At 38.4% G+C, this 25,917-nt stretch overlaps 1 long non-coding RNA gene across 3 annotated transcripts in view; it reads left to right on the top strand.

Annotated features, from left to right (window-relative positions):
- LOC109306544 overlaps positions 1-25,186 on the top strand; it is a 90,720-nt gene extending 65,534 nt beyond the window's left edge. For 2 of the 3 annotated variants that reach the window (XR_002100033.1, XR_002100034.1), the window contains exons 3-6: positions 5,864-5,956; positions 8,217-8,313; positions 19,346-19,423; positions 23,036-25,186. This is a non-coding gene — a long non-coding RNA (uncharacterized LOC109306544). Of the gene's footprint in view, positions 1-27; positions 111-5,863; positions 5,957-8,216; positions 8,314-19,345; positions 19,424-23,035 lie in introns of those variants that run through there. The other variant, XR_002100035.1, reaches the window with a different exon arrangement.
- Positions 25,187-25,917: the final 731 nt, after the last annotated feature.

Raw genomic sequence — 25,917 nt, 5'->3', positions numbered from 1 at the left:
CGAATTTGAATGAAGAGCCCTGCGCTTTCGGCGCCATTTTCGAGTGATGCCTGATCGCATCGTTGCCTGCAGCGGGGGAGTTGCAGCTAACAGCGCCCGCGGTGCAGCCGGTAAGAGCCGGGGAGGGGGACAGCCGCAGCGCTCCACGCCGGCCAGCGGGAGTCCGGCCTCGGCCCCGGCCCCGGCCCGCGGCGCCTGTCACTGTCCGAGCCCGGCCGGAGAGGCTTGCGGGCGGGAGCCGCTGCCTCGCCCTCTCCCCCCGCGGAGGCAGCAGGTTTGTGCCCCCCGCCGGGCCCGACCAGCACCTCAGCCGCCTCCCCCGGGGGGAGGCGGGCAGGGCAGGTCCGGTCCCTGCTGCTCGCGGTCGCTCTCCGCGCCCGCCGCTTCCTCGGCGGCGGCTCAACTGCTCTGCTCCCCGGCCCGGCCTGCTGCGAGCCCAGCGCGGAGTGGCAGGGCCCCGGGCGGGACTGGGGCTGGCCGAGGTGTAGGTGCTGCCGCTGCCCCTCCCCGCCCCCAGCGCCAAGCCAGCTCCCGCCGGCGGCAGCGGCTGCCAGATGTGGCCGCTCGCCCCCTCCTCCTCCGCCCCAGGCTGGTGTCTCTGTCACCCGGGGCGGGCGCGGCTTGTCATTGGCCTCGCTGCTCTCCTCTCCCTCCTTCCTCCCCCCTCCCTTTTTTTCCTTTGGTGGCCGTTTCCCCGCCGGGGCTCGTGCTGCGGCGCTTGTTGTGCTCCGCAGCAGCCGCCTCCCTCAGGCCCGGTGGGGTTGTGGCGGGAGGTGGCACCCCGCGCCTTCTGCGCGGCGCCGCTTAACCCCGACGGGGCCAGGGCCGGGCTGCGCACCCGCCAGGCATCTGGGTGCGGGGGGGCAGGTCGGCTGCTTCCCGGATAGCGGCGCCCGCGCTACTTTTCTATTCCGCTTCCTACTTCCCCGTTCGCTTTCGGCGCCTGGAGGCAGGAGGGCGTATGGATATCCCCCCCCCCAGTCTTGCACGGTCCCCGCTCGTCTTGGGCGCGCCTCCCTCCCTTCCGTGGCAGCGCGGGCCCTCGCGGAGGTGCCAGGTCAGAAAACACTGGCCCAGCTCCTGCCCCTCCCCCCTCCCCCCCGGGCGCGGTGCTGAGGCTTGAAAGTTGCGCTGGGTCAAGATTTCTCCGCTTCCCTCGTCCGTCCCCGCACACGCCCCGCAGATCCGTCCCCTCGGCTGCGTGCCAGGAGCGCGTGCGTTTCGCTTCGCACCCTCCTCTCCGCCACGAACGAGTTAAGTGAACCACGTAGGAGGGACCTAGGGCAGAGTTGGGGTGCAGAAGTGCTGCAGGAAGGATCTCTGTGTCCACGGCTGAAGGCTTGTGGTCTTAAAGTGAAATGCAAAAACTTCGCATTTCCAGCCTGCTTCACTGCTGCGTTATGATTCAAGGTACTTTCTGTGTAACGGAGGAGTACAATAGTTTAAGAAGACTTTCTTCTGCGAAGCCTTTGGACCTGGGTGGGGGCAGGGGGATGCGGCTTGGTTTTTTTTTCTGGTTTTTCTCTTCTTTTTTTTTCCCCTTTTTTTTCCTCTCTCTCTCTTTTTTTTTTTTTTTTTTTAATTCATCACACTCGGTCCTTTTCTCAGCTCCAGTGCCTTAACTTCTCTGTGAAGTTTTATTTCCTGGTAGACAGAAAATTCAGTTTAATCATTGAAGTTGTGATATTGTTGGGTGCTTGCTGCAGTTTTGCATTTATTTCTTCCAGCTTACATGATTGCTACTGGACTATTGGGTTGTTTGTTTTTTAATAAACTTTTTTTAATGTGGTGTGGGAATGTGCACAAAGATTTTATTTATCATGTAGCTGAGCATGATTTTATTTATTATGTATCATGTATTTTAAAAGCTTTTCAGTGGAAGAAAACTTAAAGGCTGAGTTTCACTTTCAAGGAAATAACTGTCCTGACTCAACTCATTTAGAAAAAGTAAGTTAGTACTGCACAGGTGCGTATGCATTGTCAGTCTTTGACAGTCATAGACATAATATACAGAGGATATACATCATTTCCATCTTTTTTTTACAATAATTAAACTTGCATTTTATTATATACTTCATCAAACAATTAGGCTTTGGGGCTGCATTTTCTTTCTTAACTTCACCCTGCCCATATTTTATTTTATAACTATATAAAAGTGGGTGTGGCTAAAAAAAAAAAAAAAAAGCAGGAGACAATTGGATATCAGTAGACATTGGATATACAGGTAATTTATTTTACCTAATATTTGATTTCCTCCTTATTTGGCTATATAAACTAAGTGAATTGTTCTAAACAGAACCTGGAAGAACTGATTGCATTTTTCACCTTGTTTAACTGGTGCTTACTTGCCCTTAAACACAGTTACTTTTTCAGGAAACAACCCTGAATTTCTGGCTCTAAGCATCTGTATTACCTTTAGAGAGACACATGCAAGTTAAAATTACCCACTTATGACCATATATTGCTACACTTTATCATGAAACCTAATCAATACAGGTTTTATCAGTTTGTTTCTATTAAGCCTGTTGGGCTATCTTGGCTTTTAGAAAGACATTACAAATAAACTACAGTTGTCTTCTTAAAGACAGTTGCATTGAAGGCTTCTGAGAAGTACAAACTCTCTTGTAAGTGTAAACTGACCAAAGTTTGAAGGAACTTGTGGTGATTTTTTTGTAACTTGGAACAGTATGTATGTCTGCCTGAATGTGGCTGGTATTGCATTGAAAATGTATTGTAATAGCATTTTTAAGGTGGCACATACACCTACTAAATATTGAAGTTACACTGTGCCCTATCTTTGGGGGTTTTTTTCTTTTTTTTTCTTTAGGATTGGGATTTGTATCTGACATACAAAGCTAGGAGGAAATCTTATTTCTAAATAAATAGTTTTGATATCCTTAATTAACTGTATGGTGATGTGTCAGAACATGTAGTTATATACACCTTAAAGTGCATGCATACTCCCTGCCTACAGACAGGCTAGGAAAGGTGCATGTTTTATTCATTTTGGATGTCCTAAGGCTATTCTAACAGGTGTATCAATTTTTTGGTAGTGTTTTGTGTGTCTCTGTGCATAGTTTAAATTTCTATGGAAAGAATAGTGTTGAAGCACTTGCTGTTATAGCAGTTTACTGTTCTTCGCTATCTACTTTATGAAGTATTAAAGTATACATTAAAAGGAGCTGGGAAGCTTTTAACAATATACTTCATGTATATGCTGCAGGTATTTGCTTTCTCAGATATAGTCTTCCCCTTCCCTCCCCTCCCTGCTCACTAGTTACTAGTCATTCTAGTAACTTACATTCATTACTCATTTAGTTACAGATTGTCAAAGGTAGAGTGCATCTAAGATTTATTTTTGGGTGTATTTGGAAACCATAGAGAGTGAAGTTTAGGTGTTTTGTGTCCTAATTAAAATGGTTTTTATAGTACAATTTTTAGAAATAGAAAACAGCTCATTTCAGACAGAATAATAAATGTACTTTGCAAATATTCTGTATGCATATCACTGCATCTTCCAAATGCCTAATATATAGCACTAGACTCCTCATCAGAGCATTCTGTCTTACAAGCAGTACATTTTAGAATATTTTATTTGAACAAAGCATATAATTTTATGTTGTTGTAGATAGTCTTATTATGTTTCTGTGATTCTTCTAGAAATACTGTAGTTTAGAGTGAAGTTACCTATTTTCCTTGACTGAAATAGTAATGTATTTTACATTAGAAATATTACGCACACATAGTGAAGGAATGGCAAGAGAGAAACTGATTGCCTATTTTTTTTATATCTTATTTTTACTTTGGTCAACAAACCAACATTTTTATTTATGTATTGCTCTGACGTATTGACACTAGCTCTATAGGTTTGCTAAGTATCTGCTGTCTTAATACATATAGTAGATCTACTTGGGTTAAAAAGGAAGCCATCATGGGAAATCCCTATTTCTGAGTAGTAAAATATATTTGGGAGATGGGTAGAATTGGCTTGGTTTGAAATCTTCTGTTTCTGTTTTTAATAGCATTTTAAATCGATGCATTTTATTGATGTTTAACCCTTTATAGTAAACTTTAAAAAAATCTAAATCACTTAACAGAAATATTTGGGAAACTGTCTATAAGAGATCTGATGGGTCTGTAATAAATAATTTAGTCAGGGTGGGGGTGTTGTTTGTTTGTTTTGTGTGTGTGGCTTTCCAGTAGTCTTGCACTGAGATTAGAGAAGAACAATGAAACTTCAGTTCTTCAGCTTGCTTATTTATTTATTTATTTATTTACTATTTTTAACTTTTAGTTAATATTTTCATCTAATTGTAGTTTGCTATATCTACCTTTATGAAAAACAATACATTTATAAAGACTTTCTTTAATCATAGATGCTTTCAAATTTAAGCAGTTAACTAAATATACAGTACAAGTATGCCCCCTTTTATTGCTGTGTAAATACACAATTAGAATGTATAGATACTTATGGATAATTCTTCTGAAATCTTAGTAAATATTTTAGCAAAATAAATCAAGACATTCTCATCTTACCTGAAAATGAAAAATAGCAATCGCTGTTGGTCCTCATTAATATCTAAAGAACTACTATTGGGTGTGGGTGGGGGGAACTAACCTTGACTATTTAGGTTCTAAAGTGTTCAGAAATAACAGAGTGTTTGCACTCTGAAAATACTGTTAATAAACTTATAGAATCAACTCACATGCCCACTAATTTGTATTCTAATATGAAATGCTTAATTGGATTTGATTTGTATCCAGGGAAAAAATAATTACCTTTTATTATGATTTAACATGTTTTCATAATATTAAGTTTCAAACTTAAGATTTTAAATTTGTGTTATATTTTAATATGTTAAATATTAGTATAAAAACTTGAGGGAAATTTTTTACCAAATAAATTATTTTATGTGGCTTTGGATCACTTTCAAGTTTTGTTCTTAAGAGGGTGGAAATAGGGAAGACATGTTGAAAGAGAGGGACCTAGAAGTAAAGAAAAATTAATTTTTACAATAAAAGTAACCTTGTTTATTAAATGATATAGTTGCTATCTTTAATGAATTTTGAAAATACAATTAAGGAGTAAAAAGCAAATCCTGTTGCAAATATATTCTAAGCAGGTGACAGGATCAGGACAGCTGCTGCTTGTTTAACAGACTTGGGGTGTATCTTGTCAAAGCACACAGTACTGATGCTACAAAAAAATAATCGGAGAATTTTGCTCCTTGAATGTGTTGCTTCCTTCTGTAGATACTTGAAAGTGACCTTCTATTATTAGGTTTTTCCTTATTTTTATCCACCAAATATATTTTCCCTCAAGGTGTATTATGATGACAGCAGAATATTATTCAGTATGGTGTAAAATAGCGTATATGCATAACACAATTACTCCTCACTAACATGTTGATGATGATGCTGATATCTTGGAAAAAACGAGTTAAAACTTTTTTAAGAAAGCAGCACGTGGTAAACACTTTAACAGTCCGTAGCATATTTTTAGAGCTATCACAGTTAGCATGCACATAATAATTATTTAAATAGTTTTTAAGTTAGTTTTTCTCCCCTTCTAATCTTTCTCTTCCCCCTCACCCTTCTGCAAAAATGTTACAGGGAGAATGAAAGCAGAAACATGTTAATCTGATTTGTTTCAGAAGGTTTCTGATGATAAAGAAGCATATCACAGGTGTTCCTAATCAAGTCAGTTAGGCAACAAAAAAAAAAAGAGTATTTTTAAAATTAGGGTTTCCTGTAATGCAGACAAAGTGAGGGTCAATTTGATGACCTACATCTATGTTTGGGGATCGACCATGAAACTCTGGGTGTTGGAAATATGTTATAATACATGACATTTTTATTGCAGGTTTTGACCTTTCAATAGAGAGCTGATTCTGGAGAACAACTTACTTCTGTGATTGAAAAATTCTCTCTGAAAAGCTGATGCAGCATAAATATGGTACATATTGTATTAACATATTCCTTATTGCATATGGCTTTTTGTTTTTTAAATGTGTTTAATAAAAGAGCTTCTCTGGCTTATTCAAAATGACCCTGTTTTGCTGGGGTAGTTAAAGATTTTTTTTGTTTGTACAAGTTATTCTTCTTTACACTCACTCTGTAAAGTTTTTAAAGACTTTTTTTATTTAGTCTCCATTTCCTTCTGAAGACAGCCTATGTGTTAAGTGGCCAAAATATGTACAAAAAGCTGAGTTTGCAACAGCCTTGATCATTGGAGTTGCATGCATTCTCCGTATAGTGTTGTTCTCATATCCTTGTATTGGAAATTGCTCCTGAAAGGTGCTAGTCGGGGTGGGGGGGAATATGGATGATATATTGTTTATTTTAAAGTAACTAGGCTATTATCAGTAGGGTATATTAAAGAGAAGACTAGAGAACCAGTTGGGTGCATTTTAGGGTACTCTGCAAAATTTATTTTAAAATATATTAATGATTGGCCATTTGACAAGTAAAGCAGCAGCATAGAACATGCAAAATTGATTTTTTTTTTTTTTTTTAAAGGCCACCTCCCAGGAAAATATAGTCAGAAATGTAATTTATTTTAGGTGTTTTGTCAATAAATACTCCAGTTGTATGGAGTAAAGCAATAAATAATTTAATAATATGCACAGAATATACCATACTCCTCTTGCAAGTCCTTCTGCAGTAAGAATGCTAATTTGGTTGAAACTGAGAAATCCATTCCAAGTAATACAGACCGATCTACTGGCATATGAATAATCTCAGCTAACTATTAAAATAAATACCTAAATTTTTAAAATATAATTATACTAAGATTAAACACATTTGTTTAAACACTAAACCGAGAACAGGAATTTTAAGATTATTATCTTTCATAAAATGTATTGTGGCAACAACTAATTTGAACAAACAGTGACATTAGTAAACCTAGAATTTGGTGTGTCTCCAGTTTTTATCTTTCATCAAGATTTACTGCTTTTAAATTTACATATTTTGTATGAAATAATTCTACCAAGGTAGAAGCTATATATTTTGTAAAATGAAAATTTTAGATGGCCAATATATTTGCTGATAATACCTTTAGAGAAAATCTGCAAATTCATTTATACATAAACTCCTCATTCATCCTTGCTCTGTAGCTGAGTTCAGATCTCTGTGAGAGATTGCTAGCTCTTGCCATTACTACACTTTCTGTCATATAGTAATTTGGACAATTTTTTTTCTTGAAAACTGCATAGAAAATATTCCTTTATAGTATTACAGTTTTGTAGGAACTTGTCTGCTGCACATAATTATCAGGTACAAAAGTCAAAACTTTGAGTACAAAATATAAAACCTTGATATTACTGGAATACAGGGTAACTTTGCTTTTAATAGAACTTACACCATATCCCTAATTTATTTTGTGTTGAGAGAGATTTTATTTTTTAAGTAAGAAAAGTAGTAACAATTTTCTTGTGACTTACTTTTTTTAAACGTATACATACACACATTCCTATTACCTTGAAATTAAGCTTGATGGACCATGGTTTTTAATTTTACAAGTTCTTCACAACTTTTTTTGTCTTGGTGTAGATACTGTAACATTATGAATAAATTGACTTTCTGGTTCTGTAAAAATAAGGGCCTTGCATAATATTTTTGCAGCTTTTTAGGGTTTTTTATACTTTCCTTTTTTTCTCCCTCTTCCTCCCCCTCCCATACAAAAGCTGTTCAATCTTGTTAATGAAAATCAGGAGTATATTGCAAGGCAAAAGTACCCCTTGTGAAATATTTAAAAGGTTGAAAGCTTGATGGAGCCTTGGTCAGCACAAACTGAGGGTATCACTAATGCAATATTTTGCTGGAAAATATAGACTTAAACTATAAATTGCAAGGATTATTGTAAATTTAGGGCCTAATTCTGAAAACCCTTAAATACACAAATAGTCCTAATAACTCACTTGTATAAATAAGGATTTGCAGGATCATGACCTTGGTATTTCCAGTCTTTTCCTTTTGTATTTTTTTTCAAAATAATTAATTTCCTCTAATTAATATATTTGTAATAGCAACATTTTTCCATTAATAAAATAAATATTTTAAGAACTATCTTGAGGTCAGTAGTTGTCAGCTTTCATTAAAAAAATCACTTTTCAGGTGTTGGTTTGCTCTAGAACGTTTCCTTAGTGAAATTTAAGCATGTCTGTTTTGCCACCCCAAAATGCATTTGAGATTTGTGCTTTTCTCTCACTTAGGTTCCACTATTGCAGTTCTTACTTAAGGAAATCTCCTGTGACTGTACTGAAAGCTTTGTATAAATGAGGACTGCAGGGCCATGTGGTTAAAATTTTGGTATGACTTACAAATTGTATACTTAACTACTTAAATCACTCTGCATTATTGAACAGTAATGAGTTTAGAATGGATAAAAATACCTAAGATTTATGCATGGGTAAAACTTTAGCAAAGTAACTTTTCATAGGCATTTTTTATCGTTCATACTTTAGGTTTATACACAAGACCATACAGACTTTGTTGGCTAAACAATAGTTTTGAGAGCTGACAACACATGCTTATATAATAGATTATAACTGCTCTAAAAGAGCTGTTGCAGATTACTGTGTCAACTCTGTTTTCTTTAAAGGCTTCTTTTGCTTTTCAAAGTTAATTTAAATAATTTCACTGAAGGAGATATACAGCTATTTAATTTGTTCCTACTCTTTAACAATGCATGTAAAATCATCAACTGTTTGAAAACCCTATGACATCTTAGTCAAGACACACTTTAATTTTGGAATCTATAATAACTGAATTTTCTGGTTTCTGTTTAAACTGGGTTGAGACTTACTACTATTTTAATGTAAACTATTGCATACTAGATGTGTTAATTTTACATCTGACCCACTTTATACTTAATTCTTCCTTCCTTCCTTTCTCCCAACACAACATTTTTTAAGAATCATCACACTGAAAAATAATCACATTTAATGATTTATTAAAAATATTAATTCTTTACATTTAAATCTTTGTTCTTTTACCCAAAAGCTTTTGGAGAGTAGGGAGTGGCTCTCTATTTAGGTTTTATTTTTAACACAAAACTTAGCAAAAATGCTTCAAAAACAATTTTTATGAATTAAGAAGTTCTGTTTTTGTTTTTTGTGATCAGATTTCACTTAAATATCAGCAGACCAGAGTGAATAGTGTATTAATCTACCTTGTTTCAGTTGGGTCCCTTGCTTGTCAGTGTTAAAACATATTAGTCTGAAGGTGTGGTTGAAGAGACAGCTGATTGACTACTGTGTTTGAGTAATGTAGAATTAACACACACTAACTTTAAGTTTATTTGAAATATTCAGATACTCATTTCAATTACTTATAAAGAAAGGCATTTAGCCACGTTAGTCTGAAGTATTTTTGAGTGAATAATGTGAATAACTTATTTTCTGAGGGAAATAATTTTTCAGTCTCTTATTTCTCCAAATGCTTGCTTGCAGTATTTTAAAAGGAAACCATTTCTTTCGTAACTGAATTATTCTAGAATGTCTTAATCTTTGTCACACTATTTCACACTATTTTTAGTAAAATTAACAGTTTTTTTTTTTTAAATGCTATTTCAATGCCAGTAATAAGTGCATATTACTAAAAATATTTTACACCATGACTTGAACTCACTAACCTTTAAGAATTTGCTCTTAAGTAAGGTTTGTGAATGTTTTGTTAAAAAAAAATATTTAATTGGCCAATCCCCTTTGTTATTAACGGTGATTTTGAGTTCAGTGAAATTACTGGGTCTAAGTGGCAAGGATTAATGCTGTTAATCTCCATGAAAATAATTGTAAAACCATGATCATGTTGACTGCTTCAACTGAATTTTATTTTTCATACTTAAAGGTACTGTGTTGTATATTAAATGTCCCAAATGATGCCATATGTGAGGAAATTTTGTAGCAAATTGAGGAAATCATAGGAGTTGACTTGGAGTTGCTCACTAAATCGCATTGGGGGGGGGGGGGGGAGTTTGCCCTTTAAATCAGGCAGGTGATGCAGTCTCTAGGTTGTTAGCATATGGAGAAGCACAGTTCTCCCAGGTACCCTGCAGGGTAAGATATCCCATACATCTTCCAGGAAAGGGAGCTTTGAAAAGGAGGGTAACCTATTCCTCAAGATGCTTCCATATAAGACCCTTCATCTCCCCAGCAGAAAACATACACACAAGACATTCAAATTCCTTGTAACGTAATGCTGACAGGGTTAGCACTATCATGTACAGACACATTCCTGATTATCAGAATGAAATTATCTCTTCATGTCCTTCCCCCCCAATTTACAGAAGGCCTTCAGAAAAAGGGGAAATGATTTTGCTTAGCACACTGCTGTAGCTGCTTTGCTTGCTATTTCGAGAGAGTATTCGTAGAGATTTTTTTTTACCATAAATCCATCCAAATAAGGTGTTTTGGCCAGTAGGTGGAGAAAATATTAATTGGAGGTTGTAGTTTTGAGTCGGCCTTTGTTTCAAAAACAGTTGTACTGCACAAAGATCTCTTGCATCACTTTTATATATATTTCTCTGGTGTAGGTAGCTGGGGTTATTTAAATACATTTGGCTTATTACTTCAATTAGTAAAAATATAGATGTGATTCCAAAATTAGTTTCTCTTTGTTCACATCAGATACAAATATCATCTGAAATATGACTATGGGAAGAGACCTGCTGTGTTCCTCCCCCCTTCTCCTCCTACCCCCCCCTTCCCTCCAGTGCTACAGCCAGGATTAAAATTTAGATCTTAATCTACAACTCAAACTTTTGAATTACCACTGATTCTCTAGAACAAATTATTCTCTGAGTGGTGGAAGACTGTGTTCCAGCTTTATACTAGTAACTTTCTCTAGGTTCTGATTTCACCTACAGTGTCACAGGCACAATGATTTTGATACTAAAACTTGCTCATCTTTTTCAAATTGATACTTCTACAGATTTTATTTGAGAATCTGATACTAGTGTGTAAACAGTTAACATAATAAATACAAATGCCTTGACATTCATACTTTCATTGAAAATAATTCCATTTAGGAAGTAAGTAAATTTTCCCAATTTCTTGTGTAATATTCAGTTTGTCAAACCCACATGCCAGATTGATGATTCTGGAATGAAGATAGTAACTTAACATGTTGGCTATAATTACATGCATGTGCATGCACACACAATTTTAGACTGCAGAATAATATTGTTTTCTTGGTGATCTGTATAACCAATTTTCCATTACATAGAAAACTACTTAGAACTTATAAATATACAGATCTTTCCTACTCAGCACAGCATTTCATCGCATTTGAGAGTTTTTTGCTAAATAGTAAAGGACTTAACCTTTATTCGGAAGCATAGGAATTTGCTTTTCTCTGGATTCCAGTTCAAAAAAGTCTCTACTTACCCCAGTAGGCATAACTTGCTTAGTGTAGTTAGCTTTTTCTCCATCTCTGTCTTAGACCATTCAAATGGCATCTTAAAGGTATGGATTTTCATGTGATGAGGTGCTAATATAGATGCATCTAAATGCAGTGGCTTTTATGATTAAATATGGATAAAAAGCGGCGTATGTTGTGAGTAAACATGTTTTAAATTGGCCTTAGCCTATCAATACCCAAGAAATGACTATTTTTGACCCTAAGTTATTCACACCAGCTGCACTAATAACTAGAAAAAGCAGCAAAATATTGTAAAACTATATTAATTTGCAAACAAGCACAGTTATTTTTAAAAACCAAGGCTAGTGAACCAGACATAACATCTTTATAGATGTACCCATTAATAACTTATTACATAATTAAGTAGAGCTAATATTTTTAGAAAATGTATATAATAAACACTTTTTGAAAAATAAGTCATAATAATATAAGCCTTCAGTAAGTTGTTTTGATATTAAAGATTTGAGAGATGGAGACTGTCAGTTTATTTTTGTGTATTTTATCTTGCTGTGCAATGAACTGCTTAGTATCGATGATCTGGAAGACGGTATGGAGTGCACCCTCAACAAGTCTGCGGATGACACCAAGCTGGGGAGAGTAGTAGATATGTTGGAGGGTAGAGTTAGGACTCAGAGAGACTTTTAACAAATTGTAGGATTGGACCAAAAGAAGTCTCACGATGTTCAATAAGGACACGTGCAAAGTCCTGCACTTAGAATGGAACATTTCCTCTGACTGCTACAAGATTGGGACCGACTGGCTAAGCAGCAGCTCTGCAAAAAAGTACCTGGGGTAGACAGTATGCTGAATATGAGCTGACATGTGCCCATATGGCAAAGAAGGCTAACAGCATACTGGGTTACATTTGTAGGAGCATTGCCAATAGATCAGGGAAAGTGTTTATTCCCCTCTGTTTGGCACAGGTGAGGCCACATCTGGAGTACTGTCTAGTGTCAGCCCCCCACTACAGAAAGGATGTGGACATATTGGAGAGAGTCCAGCGAAGGACAGCAAAAATGGTGAGGGGGCTGGGGGACAAGACTTATGAGGAGAGGCTGAGGGAGCTGGGCTTATTTAGTCTGGAGAAAAGGAGACTGAGGGGGGATTTAATAGCAGCCTTCAACTACCTGAAGAGTAGTTCCAAAGAGGATGGAGCTAACCTGTTCTCAGTGGCAGCAGATGACAGAACAAGAAGCAGTAGTCTCAAGTTGCAGCAAGGGAAGTTTAGGTTATGTATTGGGGGAGGAGGGGAAATCACTAGAAGGGTAGTAAAGCACTGAAACAAGCTACCCAGAGAGGATGTGAAATCTTCATATTTAAGAGTCTTTAAGACCCAGCTAGACAAAGCCTTAGCTGGGATGATCTAGTTGGGGATGGTCCTGCTTTGAGCAGGGGGTTGGGCTAAGATTCACACAGATTCACAGAAGTTTAGAGCGTGAAGGGACCTCATGAGATCATTGGGTCCAGCCCCCCTGCTCTGGGTGGGAAAGACTGCTGGGGTCAAATAACTTATCTGAACAAGAAGAAGCACCGGCACTTTCTACAGCAAAGAACTCTTTGGATAATCTACAGGCTGACAGCTCAAAAGTTGCTTCTTCTGACATGCAACATGGTTTCCTGAGCCTCTTTCTGATGTCCCTTCTAACCCTAATTTTCTATGATCTTGCTTAGGGACTCTAGAACAGCACTCTGAAAATAATGTGTTCTGGAAAATAGCTCTCCCCATGTCTCTAGAACCCTGTGGAATATCCAAGATCATTTTGTCAGTTTCTGCAGGTCTGATCACCAGCTCCTGATAAATGAGACTACCTATATGTAGTCTAATAGTCACATTGCACCAGACATCTTAAACAGTATTGGAGCTTCAGAATGGAAATTAGGTCATTGCACAAAATAACATCCAACAATAACCGACTTTTGTGAAACTACGAAAAATGAAAGCAGAAATTTTAACTTGTTAATGTGCCATATGCCCTATTAGCTTTTTTCTTTTTCATTCATGTGGTGTTTGATTTATTCAAAAGTGTGTAGGTTTTCTGCTTCTAGGAAACTACTTTTTAATATCTTAGTGTTTTTAGTGATCTCTGAGTTTTTTGGTTTGTTTCCTCCTGTGTCAATTGATAGTGTAGGTAGGCTCTTGCAAATGCTTTGACTTCCATCTGTGTAAATATTCCAGCTGGACTACTCTTGTATCTAAAAGTGAGCACGTCTTTAAGTGTTGATAGAGTTTGGAGACTTAATCAATTGCCAGAAGACAGGTGAGAAGCTACCAGTGGGAGAACCAGCATTTTCATACCACTTCAGTTAAAATAACACTTCTTCCTTTTGTTACCAGTTTAATGCCAGGACAGGAATTATACAGTCAGATACGGATGGTTCTATTAGTATATCTTGAGTGTATCTTTAGAGTTTTATCTGTTGAATATTTGTGAAAAATATTGAAGGTCCAAGAATAAATTGCAGTAATGCGCTACAGACCAACATTACACCATTGTTCTGTTCTATCTGTAAACGGGTACATTCATTTGGCACTCTGAAGAAGAGATTATTTTGGCAGTACCTTCCCACCCCTTAACAAATAGATGATACATCTGACTCAGAACTGGAAAGGGAAACTGCCAGTTTGCATCAACTCCTAACTTGTGGGCTTCTGTTCACCACAAGGACAATTGGGTAAATCTTTGCCAGTAATTCTTGGAAGATGAGGAAGAAGAGTCATCTCCAAAAAGACATGGGGTGCCTCATACTGTAGGCCTGGGCCTTCTGTATTTATAGAAAAAATATAGTATAATGTAAGGTGTTCTTACACTTAATTTAATTCAGAAAGAACCAGCAACTAAGATTGTTCCTGAATCTAAAGTTTAAAATGGGGAACAGCCATCTTGAAACTTGTGGTGCAGAGTAAGATCAAAAGAATATGCTTCCATTCAAAAAAACAAGAAATTTGTATTTTGAAGGTAATGAAGTGCTTACAACAGGAGAGTGTTATGGTATTTTAAAGTAAGGTCTTTGAATTTACCTAACTTACCTGAATCTTTTTGTCTGTTCTAACTGAGTTAATCTTTTCATTCCTAGTCTGACTCAAAATGGGCTATTAACTTGGGGGCAGAATTATCTGTTTTTGAAAATTTGTCTCTTTCCAAGTCTTGTTTAATAAATAATGACATTTTGAACTGTTAAATTACTAATAGAATTGGTTTACCTCTACAGTACCCTTGAGATCGGAAAATACTATTCTCATTTTGCACATGTGAAAGTGTTTCTCTCCTTTCCCTCGTACATACACCCTTTCTGATGCATGAAACATGATACACAATTCAGTTGTCAGAGAACCACTTCATATAGCTTGGGAGTAGGGAAGCATCTCCAAGAAGAAAACTGCTATTTGCTTAATAGAGTATTTACTCAAATATGGTATTAAGCAAATAGACGACTGACTTATAAGATGACCCCCCCCCCCAATAATTAGATTCTATATATGGAAAATGTATAAATTTGTAATGATTTTCCATGTATAGGGTCTAATTATTGGAGGTTTGCCTTGAATTTGTCCCTTTCCCTGCTACAACAGAGAGAATAAATATGGGGGATCAGGTAGCCCTTTTGCTTTGTGCTTGCACCCAACTTCTTCTTTGGTAGCCCCTTCTCCTTACTGTCACCCTGCTGTCCCAGAGCTTGTGGAAGTGAGGAACAACTTTGAAAACAATAACCTTGAAATTTAAACAGAGCTATAACTGTTTTCATATAGCACCTATGCAGTTGGCTCATCCAGAATTGATGCATGTAACCTTGTTTTGAAACTGCTACAGGTTTTGGCACAAGTTTCACAAACAGTTTTGAGCAACACTACTTATATCGGGTATTAACTATGCAGAGTATTAGTCCAAAGCCCAAACTGTGTATGATTTATCACATAGTTCATCAAGCTGGGCCCCATGGCATTGCATACAGTTCACCCAGTATCCCTCAGTTGTGCCCTCTCTGTCTAGCACATACGATTTAGGGTGGCCCTGCCTTCCATGGTTATCCCATAGCTCAGTACTACTCAGTATGTTTGTATATACTCCAGATAGACCTTCCCTTCCCCTTGCCCCCCTCCCTGCCACACATCCACAGGGCCCATGTTCTAATTACACAGATGTACAGAAGTTTAGGGCTGGAAGGGACCTCGGGAGATCGTTGGGTCCAGGCTCCCTGGTCTGGACAGGAAAGGCTGTGGGGGTCAGATGACCCCAGCACGATGTGTGTCCAGTCTCCTTTGGAAGATCTCTGGGGTTGGTGCCTGCACCGCCCTCAGTGGGCATCTATTCCAGAGTCTGCTCACACAAACCATGAAGTTTTTCCCTTCACTTATGACTTACAACCGTCATCACTTCAAATAAATACAGTAGATGATTAGCATGGATAGCTAACTTTTTTTTTTTTTGACCCCAGGATCTCCCCCTGCCCCCGTGTGTTGCAAAGTAGCAGCATGGGGAATGCCTAAATGCACAGTGTGTTGCGCTACAGGAGGGTTCTGTGGTGCCACATACTGCACAACTACACTCATCTTCATGTAGCCATAGTGTGGTTGTGTCCATTGGGTGCTAGAAAAAGTCAGATGTTGCTTGAGTGGGTTTTATTGGGAAAAGAAGAGTTTTCACTCAAGGTTTTATATATTACAGAAATAGGTAATATGAAATGCTTTGACTAATGAGGAAACCATTTTCAGTGAAAACAGCCAGGTGGGCAAACAAGTCAGTACTATGGATGTGTCCTTGTTGATCATTTGAGCTGGTATATATTGCCACCCACTAGGTGGAAAAGAAGAAAAGATTGAACGCTCTCTACAGCAGGGGCAGGCAATTATTTCTAGTGGAGGGCCGCTTACTGAGTTTTGGCAAGCCATTGAGGGCTGCATGACAGGCAGCCGGGGCACACAAATATTAATTCTCTAAATTTTTTAGGGGACCCACAGGCCAGATAGAATGGCCTGGCAGGCCACATTTTTCCCAACCTTGCTCTACAGTCGTCATTTCCACCAAATCATGTTTTTTAGGCAACAAGCTTATACCCAAACTGTTTACTTTTCCCCTTATTCCTCAGGAAAAGTTCCGCCTACTTAGAAGTTTTGCTTCTTTCTCCTGTAGCCAGAGGGGGAGATCTTTTAGCAAAATAGCATGTGAATCAGCAAAGCAATTTCTAGGATCCATGATTTTAGAAGAACTTTCAGAAGACATTGTTTTGGTTTTGGTTTTTCCTAACAGTCTTTTGTTCTATTTTTCAAAAAAAAAAAAAGGCCTAGAAACTCAGTTCCTTTAAGAAGAACATTATTTCCGCTAGAACAGGAGTTAGCAATCTACAGCCGGTCAGCTGGAATGACCCTAAGCTGGGATCATTGCAGCCTTCAACCTGAAAAGATTGCTGATCACGTATCTAGAATGGCCATTTTATGCTAGCTTAGGTATTTATATGGTGGGGGCGGGAGTTCCTTCAAAATAGGGTATAGAAACCTAGCATTGGCCAACTTTGTGGAATTTGTAAAGTGGCTTATTTCTTTTGATCCTGGAATTTAATTTTGTATGCATGCTTTCAAACAGAGAAAATCGGTATAGATAACAAGTGTTCACACGCAGGTTTCTGCCTTAGTGCATACCTAAGATACAATGGACTCATAGGCCTCTAGAAAAGGAACTTGTAAGTCTTAACTTCAAAACCAGAGGACCTTGATTTTTGTTGTTCCATGCACAAGCTTTGTTAATACCCAGATCTTGTTGTACCTTGTAAGTTCTTTCTGACCTAGAAATCATGTTGATACTTCAACTGATTGCAGACCATTTCCTTGAAGAGAGAGAGAAACAAAGAGGTTAAGCGTATCTAACGTAATACTGTAATCAGTGTCCTAAAAGAGAGAAGTTATTTTTGTTTCACTAGATTCAAATTCAGAGCAGACAACCTTAGTTCAAAGATTACAGTTCAAAAATGTTTAAATATAGGGAAATACAATGTTAAGCTATTCCAAACAATTTCAGCATGCCTACATAATGACACTTCAATTCATAAAACATCCTCCATCCCATGTGCCTTTTATCTTCTGTATGACCTGAAAACCCTCAAGACTAGTTATGTACTCAGATGAGCATTAGGCATCCACAGCATGGACTGCATACATCAGATTACTTCAGTGCTTTTTTCTATGACACCAGCTAATATCTAAGACAGTGGTTTTTGACCTTTTTTTATTATTGTTATTTGCAGACTCCTTCAGAAATTTAGGAAGTGCCTTCAAAAGCCCCTGGAAGACTTTACATTTAAGATCATCTTCTTAATCATGTCTTGAATAGTTACCCGTCCACGTGTTCAGGCAATTAATGGTGCCACAAAAATATTGCATAAGAAGTGTGTAATATGTTTGTGGTTAGTTTTCATTGCACCTTAAATCAAACGTGGCAGAGTGAGGACTGCACCAAGGTCTCTAACTGGCTCAAGTGTGATCCCCACCAGCCAATTAGCTGATCACCATCTGGATCTGGGAACTACACCTTGACTAGTTAAAGCCCCAGTGCCATCCAAGAGCTAACTAACCATCAGCTGATTGGCTGCTATCTGACTTCCAACTTGCCAGTGCAGGGAAAGCCTGGGATCATGACCCCAGTGCAGTCCTGACCCTAACATGGTTTCTCCTTGCACTGGCAAGTAGGGCATGGTTGGGATCTAATCCCAAAATTGCACATTGTGCTGCACACATATGGCAGGAGGCATGATAGTTGGGATTATGGATCAGATCCCATTGTGCTTTTAAATAAACATCTGTCAGTAGGCTAAGACACCCTGCTTCCTGCATATGTGCCACAGATTTTAAATACTGGGCACCATTCCAATAAAAGACTTGAAATCAGATGACCAAGGTGCATCTACCCTGGAATTGTGGCAGCGTAAATAACTCCATGGTAGGATAGTACTTGTGTGGCAGTATTATCCTACAGTGGGGTTGATTAGTTTTCTCAATCCTAATGGCTCTACACGTGTAGATGGTGATGTTCTACTGCAGACCTGATTAGTCAGCTCTGCCATAGACATCTCTTGTAGATGGGCCTCCAGATAACCTTCTTCATTCCAGCCGATCTGCAAATATTGGCTTTTGCTCAAGTGTGTAACTCTCTACCTCCCCAAGCCAGATGGACAGTGCCCCATCTGCCCATGTGCTGGATCCAGCCAATGCTTGTCATCCAGTGCCTGGTGGGGTATGTTGGGCACCATTCACCCATGCAGAGGGCGACAGGGGGTAGCCTGGCCCCATTGAGGGGGGAAAGGGATATGGCTTAACCCCACAGAGGAGTAGGGGTAGGAGGCATGGCCCAGCCCCACATGGAGAGAGAAGGAGATGTGGCCTGGCTCCAACCTGGCTGGGTGGTTGTGGGGGACCCAAGCAGCATGGCCTGGCCCTGCATGGGAGGGGGTACAGTCTGGCTCCAACAGACTGTGTGGGGCTTGGGGTTTGGGAATTTAGCAAGGTATGGAATGTGACTATTAAGGGCCGCTGCTTCCCTGCTGCCAAATTTTCCTGACACATGGGGAAGACCTGCAGACTGAATTCTAAGGCTCCACAGGCTGCAGGTTGAGCACCTCTGGTGCAACTCATTCAATAAATTGTACAAGGCACACTAATGTCAGAAGTATATGGTTACCTCAACCCAAATTGTTAATTGGGTTTAATTTAAGCCACATGTAAACATAAGCTAGGAAAATTCCTTGGAGATAGGGGCAAACTTCTATTGGATGAAAAAAAGTTTGGTTTTTAAATAGTAGTGGAAAAAAAATTAAGTTTATCTAGTATACAGTGATTGTGCATTTCCAAATGTTCAGGCACTTTTTTAACTTAAAATTTCTGAGTTTTGTCATATGGCTTTATGTAACACTACTTCTTTTACTTTTAATTTAGGTGGTTCTCCAGTTGATCAACAGACCATGAGCAAGTATTCTGTAGAAGCAGGCTGTGGCTGTTTCACCTCTATTTTCGGTAACTAAATTACAATGATAGAAACAAAATTGGCACCTTATTAGAATCATAGAAAGTTAAGGTTGGAAGGAACCTCAGGAGGTCACCTAGTCCAACCCTCTGCTCAAAGCAGGATCATTACAGCCAAAACTTTGTCTAGTCAGGGTTTGAAAACCTCCAAGGATGGAGCTTCCACCACCTCTCTGGGTAACCCTCCTAGTGAGAAAATTCTTCCTAATATCTAACCTAAACTTCCCTTGCTACAGCTTGAGACTTGCTCCTTGTTCCATCATCTGCCACCACTGAGAACAGTTTAGCTCCATCCTCTTTGGTACCACTCTTCAGGTAGTTGAAGGCTGCTATTAAATCCCCTCAGTCTCCTCTTCTCTAGATTAAATCAGCCCAGGTTCCCTTGGTCTTTCCTCATAAGTCATGTCCCCCAGCCCCCGCACCATTTTGTTGCCCTCCGCTGGACTCTCTGGTTTGTCTATATCCTTTCTGTGGTGGGGGCCCAAAACTGAACACAGCACTCCAGATGTGGCCTCACCAGTACAGAATAGAGGGGAATAATCACTTTCCTTGATCTGCTGGCAACATTCCTACCAATGCAGCCGTGCAGACTTGCTGAGGGTGCACTCTGCCATCTTCCAGGTTGTTAATGGAGACATTGAACAAAACTGGCCCCTGGACTGACCCCTTGGGCACTCCCCTTTATACTGGCTGCCATCGAGCCATTGATTACTACTCTCTGAGCTCAATGCTTCAGCCAGTTTTCTATAAATCTGACACCTAGCCCAGTCCATTCATCCAGCCCATACTTCCTTAGCTTGCCTGTGAGAATGTGAGAGACTGTATCAGTAGCCTCACTAAAATCAAATTGCACCCCATCCACCGGTCTCTCCACATCCACAGAGCCAGTATGTCATTATAGAAAGCTGTCAGGTTGGTCAGGCATGACTTGGCCCTGGTGAATGCACGCTGACTGTTCCTAATCAACTTTTTCTCCTCCAAGTGTTTAGAAATGGATTCCTTGAGGATCTGCTCCATTCATAAATCTTACTTATGAACTGTTGCTGGAGCTTTCCCAGTCTGATGTTTCCATGTCTGGAAGAGGAAGTGGTCTGTATGACTGAAGAGAAATTTTCATGGGCCACCTATTTTCCTTAAAGATGGCAGGTCTGTTTTGAGTTACTGATGATAAACTAAACCTTAATTCCATCCTAAAAATTAGTTATGTCAATGCAGACACCCACCCTTACTAAATAAAGAAAATCACCCAAATTGCTAATTGGGTTTATTTTAAGATGTTTTAGCAATAGATTTGGAGGTAGGAGAGAACTTAGATTGGATGAAAAAGTTTGCTCTTAAATAATTGTCCCTGTTTAACTTGAAGAGGTTGGACTATTTACATGTGGACTGCAATAGCCTATTAGCCTCCAGTGAAAATTGCTCTGTAAGAGGTGCATTTTAGAGCATTTTACAACTGTTTGTCACAAGAACAAATTAAAGATCTTACTCAGTTTTCTCATATTAATTAGAAGTCAATATTCTTACCTTTTTTTTTTCTCTAGCATGGCTGTGGTCCAGTTTCTGTTACATTTGGTGAATGAACTGAATGTGGTAACACTTAAGTCTGAGCTGTAGAGTAGTAGATCATTGCTATACTGGTCACAGGTTGGTTTTTAAATTTATTTAATTCCTTCATTTTTTTTTTTTTTTTTGAAAAATCTTCTTTAGTGGAATCTCTTATTTTTGTATATACATAATACTTTAAGTTCATAAATTTTAACCTGCAAGTATCCTTAAGAACTGGATCTGCCCCCCCCTAATTAACACCCACTTCAGGGTAGCTTTTAAGGAACACAAAGATCAAATTAACCCCTACCTTTGTTTTGAGAAGGAACAGACATAATTTCATATTACAAAAAGGATTGTAATATGTGCATTAATAACACAGCACTGTCCTAGTCCACTAGTACATGCCAGAGAAACTAGGTGTTAAACAAAAACCCAAAAGTGAAACTTCTGTTTTAGTTGTCTGAGCTGATGGGGAAACAAGCATCAAAGTTAATGGCTTGGGTTAGGTATACACTAGAACCCTTTGTCAGTATGCTAATACTGCTCATGGGTTTTGTGTGTGAGTATTATATATTTAAAAAAAATAAATATACTACAAAAAGTCTTACTGTCTACATTTTAAAACCAGTGTAAGTGGTGCCTATGCCAAACAGGTTTGCCAGTATATCTATAATAAACCTTTTCTAGTATAAATCAGGCTGAGGTGAGAGTCTGAATTCTAATTTGACTTGGGCTAGTTTTACTTGGAGTTTGAGCTGCTGCTATCCTTTTCCTTTTTATGCCCCTCCCAATCCCGAATATCTTGTATGAATGGTAAGTTAATAATGACATCAAAGATCTCCATTCAGGGGAAAGCTAGAATGGAGAATACATGTGTTCTGTTTTCTTTAAATTCTTCTAATGCCAAAACTAACTGACATTTGTACACTGGAAATTGTAATTTGGTGCTTCTGTGCAGAGGAGAACTATTTACAGCTTTCAGGTAGACGAGCTTCTGAAATTTAAACCATAAAGCTCATGTGCTAACTTCACAGAAAGGTCTAAAAATGACCCTTGCTGTAAATAATACACCACATATGTTCAGATGAGACATGTAATAAAGAATTTGCATTCTTGTATTAAAATAGCTAATGTTATTAATTTAGAATTAATATTTAACTTTAAAAAGAAAATAGAGAGTTTGCCTTGCAACTAATGTCTTTCTTCCCTTGAAGTTTAGTAGATACCTTGGCCTAATGTAGCAGCACATAATGGTTTGTGGATTTTGAAAAGGTGCAGGCCATATTGTGCTGCCTCAAAAATACAAGGGTTTCATCTTCCTGAAGTGAAATGTCATTTATGAATTAAACTAATGATCATGATGTCAATCGTACCTTAGCAGCACGTAAATATTGGTGTTAAGACTCTGTAAATATCTCCAGTATTAACTGTGCTGCTGAAGTAAGTTTGGCCTGTCTGCAAATGAGTCATGGGGGAGGGGGGAGTACATTGATCTTTTTGGCTTCTCCGAGTGGTCTTTATTCATGCTGTCAGTTCATGAATTCTACTCTTATAAGTTTTTTATTCTGTTTTGATTGTTCGTTATTACCTGTTTTTAGCACCACATTGTACCAAATAGTAAATCTAAAACGTCTGTCTTTTTGAGTTTGTTTTTTTATTCTGTATGACTGCTGAATTTAAAGGAATAGTCACAAATTTCTTGCAAGTAAATGTACATTATTATACAAATATAAATTGGTGTATAATGTCCATGACTTAAAGGTTAGTAAAGTGAAATGCTGTCAGAGTAACATATTTCAATTATAACGCAAATCAAAAATTATATTTAGCCAAGTGTTTGTTTTGATAAGATGTAGATAAAAATGAAGCTGAATGAATGAAATTGTCCAGGAAATACCAATCTAAACCATTAATTCTAAAATTTGTCAAATCATGTTGACTACAAGCATTTTTTTTAACAGATTTTAGAAGTTTATCCTGTATAACTGTTTGCACATTGCCTTCCTTCCCCCCACCCCCCTTTCCATCCTCCAGTAAACATTTTTTTTTCTACAGAGGAACTTTTTCATTGAGACAACTGAAACCTGCTTCTGTATGAATGGAAATTACCTGGGTCTCTTTTTCTTACACACAACTTGTAACTGCGTTGGTGAGTCAAATGTAGACTCTAAGGGTTATGTAAATGTCACTAATTTTAGATGGTTATGATCTGAAAGAAAGTGTTTCCTTTAAGAACTCATTCTTCACTATCATGACTCAGTATTGCTGACAAGATCTAATTTTATTATCCCTATACTATTTAACCTATTAAAAACATACATATCCTCAAAGAGTAATGTTCTACCACTTAAGTATATGCACAATTTATGCTTTACAAATAAAACAGGCTTGTCTGCACTAGGGATCTGTCCCAAGCTTAAGCTGCTTTAGCCTGCCATTGGTTCAACTGTACAGGTGCAAAACCCCAGTGTAGTTTAAATAAAGCTGTTTTCATAAGCCACAGTTTGTATGTTTTTATCATGCACAGTTTCAAACAGACATGCTGTACCAGGGCAAATCACATTGCCCATCCATGGGCCTGAACTGGTTAAACTGGCCCAGTGGATGTCTAATGATGACTAAACTTCTCAGATTGCCCAGGGGAAGGCTGGCCTAATAAAATTATTTTTCATTATCATGAAATACTCAGTATATATTGTCTATTACAGGGGTGGCCAATTAAGAGTAACGTATTTTGAGCTGAAGTACTACGTACAGATCACTGACTGAGGCATGTACATCCCAAAAGTTTTGTCCCGTGGTTCAGGGCTGTGTCAAGGTTTTGATTTGTGACAGGGAGGGTAAGCAAGTTTGACCACCCCGGTGTATTATTAAGCAGTTCAGTATCATTTTTCAGTTAGTTTAAAAAATAAATATTCAGTTAAGTAGCAATAATTAACTTCCAAAAAAGTCTAGTTTTTTTTATATGTTATAATATGAGACTGCCCAGTGTACCTGGCTCAGAATTAGGCAGCTTTCCCAATGGGGCTTCTCCTAAAAGCAATGTGCTGTTTTTCTGTGCCCATTTGTTATACTTGCCACATGAGGCTTGTTTTTTTGTTGTTTTTTTTTTTGTTTAAGAATAAATTCATTTTCATATGAATCCTTGTCTAGGAGGGTCACTACGTAAGTGACTTGCCTTTCCCGAATACTCCTTTCTTCCAAAGAGCTTGATAAGTCAGCTGTAGATTAGCTTTTTCATGTCAATCCAGTATCTTAATATTTCTGTCTGGGCTCCCAGAACTGGGGATATGTTCTGCATTTGCACATATACTAAGCTAAAAAGTTGATCCTAGACATTGTATGCTTTTGGTTTTATAGGTTGTTTGCATGGCTTTGACAGCTTAACCCAAGATACTAAATATGCTTTTTCCTTCCAGTTGGTTTTTTGGTGCACCAAGGCTCCCATCCAGCTTCAGTCGGATGCAGTTTTTAATACCCTATGTATGAAACTTCACCCAAATTAAGACCAATTATAAACCTAAAAAAAAATCATGGTCACCTTGTGCTTGAGAATAACATGGAGTAATATAAAAATATATTTGTTAATAGCTGTGAGGCACTCATGTTATAGAGATGAGAAACCCCCCTACTAAGTCTATCTTCAGAGGAGTATTTGAATGCTATGCAGTAAATAAAGTATAGGGCAGACTTCAGATTGGTTTTCCTTGCTGTTGTCAGCTTGAAATGTCTCTAGTGAAAAGGCTACCCAAGTCCCTTGTAATTGCTTGATGGGCTTTTATTCTTCCACCACCATCACCCCAAAACACTCCAGCCTGTCCTGCTCTCAGTCTATTCTGTTATCTTACAAGTATTTAACAGACAGCTAGATCTGTTTTTTTTATAAACTAGATATGGCAAAGAGAAGCTCAAACATGGATATTAGCTTTTACAAAGATTCTGTACTGTGGCAAATGCTTCACGTGCATATTGTGCCAAAAATTGAACTGAAATGCAGAAGAATGGGTAAGTTCAACTGTTAATTTCTTATGAATAATATTACACTTTTATAAAGTGCAGAAATACTTCCTACTGTGTGTGCAGGACATAGTTGGTCCTTGTTCTTCATGTTTTCAGAACATTTTGTAGTAAACTCTGAAAAACAGGCAGTATCTACATGAGATGCTGACTGCTCAGTCATTACTGCAGTTATTTAGTACTTGCATACACAAGTACTAAATGACTGCACAATAAACAAGAGTTACTGTGCAGTAGCATTGCTAGATAGCTTTTAGGTGATGCTGACTAGCTCGTTACTACTGTGCAGTCAGCATCTTGTGCAGCCACTGTTTCTGAAAATAATTCCATATTTATTTATGGCATGCAACTTGGGAAACATTGAAATTTCTCCTTTAAACTGTTCTTCAGTTGTCATTTCCATATCTTGGCAGATACTAAATAATAATAATAAAAAAAAAAAAAAAACTCTTCTCTGGTAGAAGTAACCAGCTAAAGATTTTGCAGCACATTTCATTCCTGTCATGCTGTCACAAGCTTTTATCTTCCAGCTCGCATCCTCTAAAGCAGGGGTAGCCAACCTGTGACATGACCAGCCACTGTGCGTGGCACACAGCAGATCAAGGAGGGAATGGACAGTACAGTCCCAGATTTGGGCAGGGAGCAGACAGAGGAGCTAATTGGGCAGAGAGGGTGAATCATCAGGAAGACTGTGGTACATGTAACAAAGGCTGGTTCCCACTGTTCCTAAAATTTGCTGTTTTGGGGAGGAGCTGTTTGTGGCATCTTCATCAATTCTTTTCATGGTTTTGTCTAGCTTTATAAACATGACATTTATGAACTTCTGTTAACAAATGCATACAGATCCCAACAAATAGCAGTACATCTAAAGTTGTGAGCAGTTGCCAACTGCTCCTTTTCTAGTTTAACTCAATGATCGA

The sequence above is a fragment of the Crocodylus porosus genome, unplaced genomic scaffold, assembly GCF_001723895.1.
Source record: "Crocodylus porosus isolate Cpor-Errol unplaced genomic scaffold, CroPor_comp1, whole genome shotgun sequence".
In the NCBI taxonomy this organism is placed as follows: Eukaryota; Metazoa; Chordata; order Crocodylia; family Crocodylidae; genus Crocodylus; species Crocodylus porosus.
The sequence above is the reverse complement of the archived record's forward strand: the minus strand, read 5'-3'. Positions and strand labels throughout refer to the sequence as shown.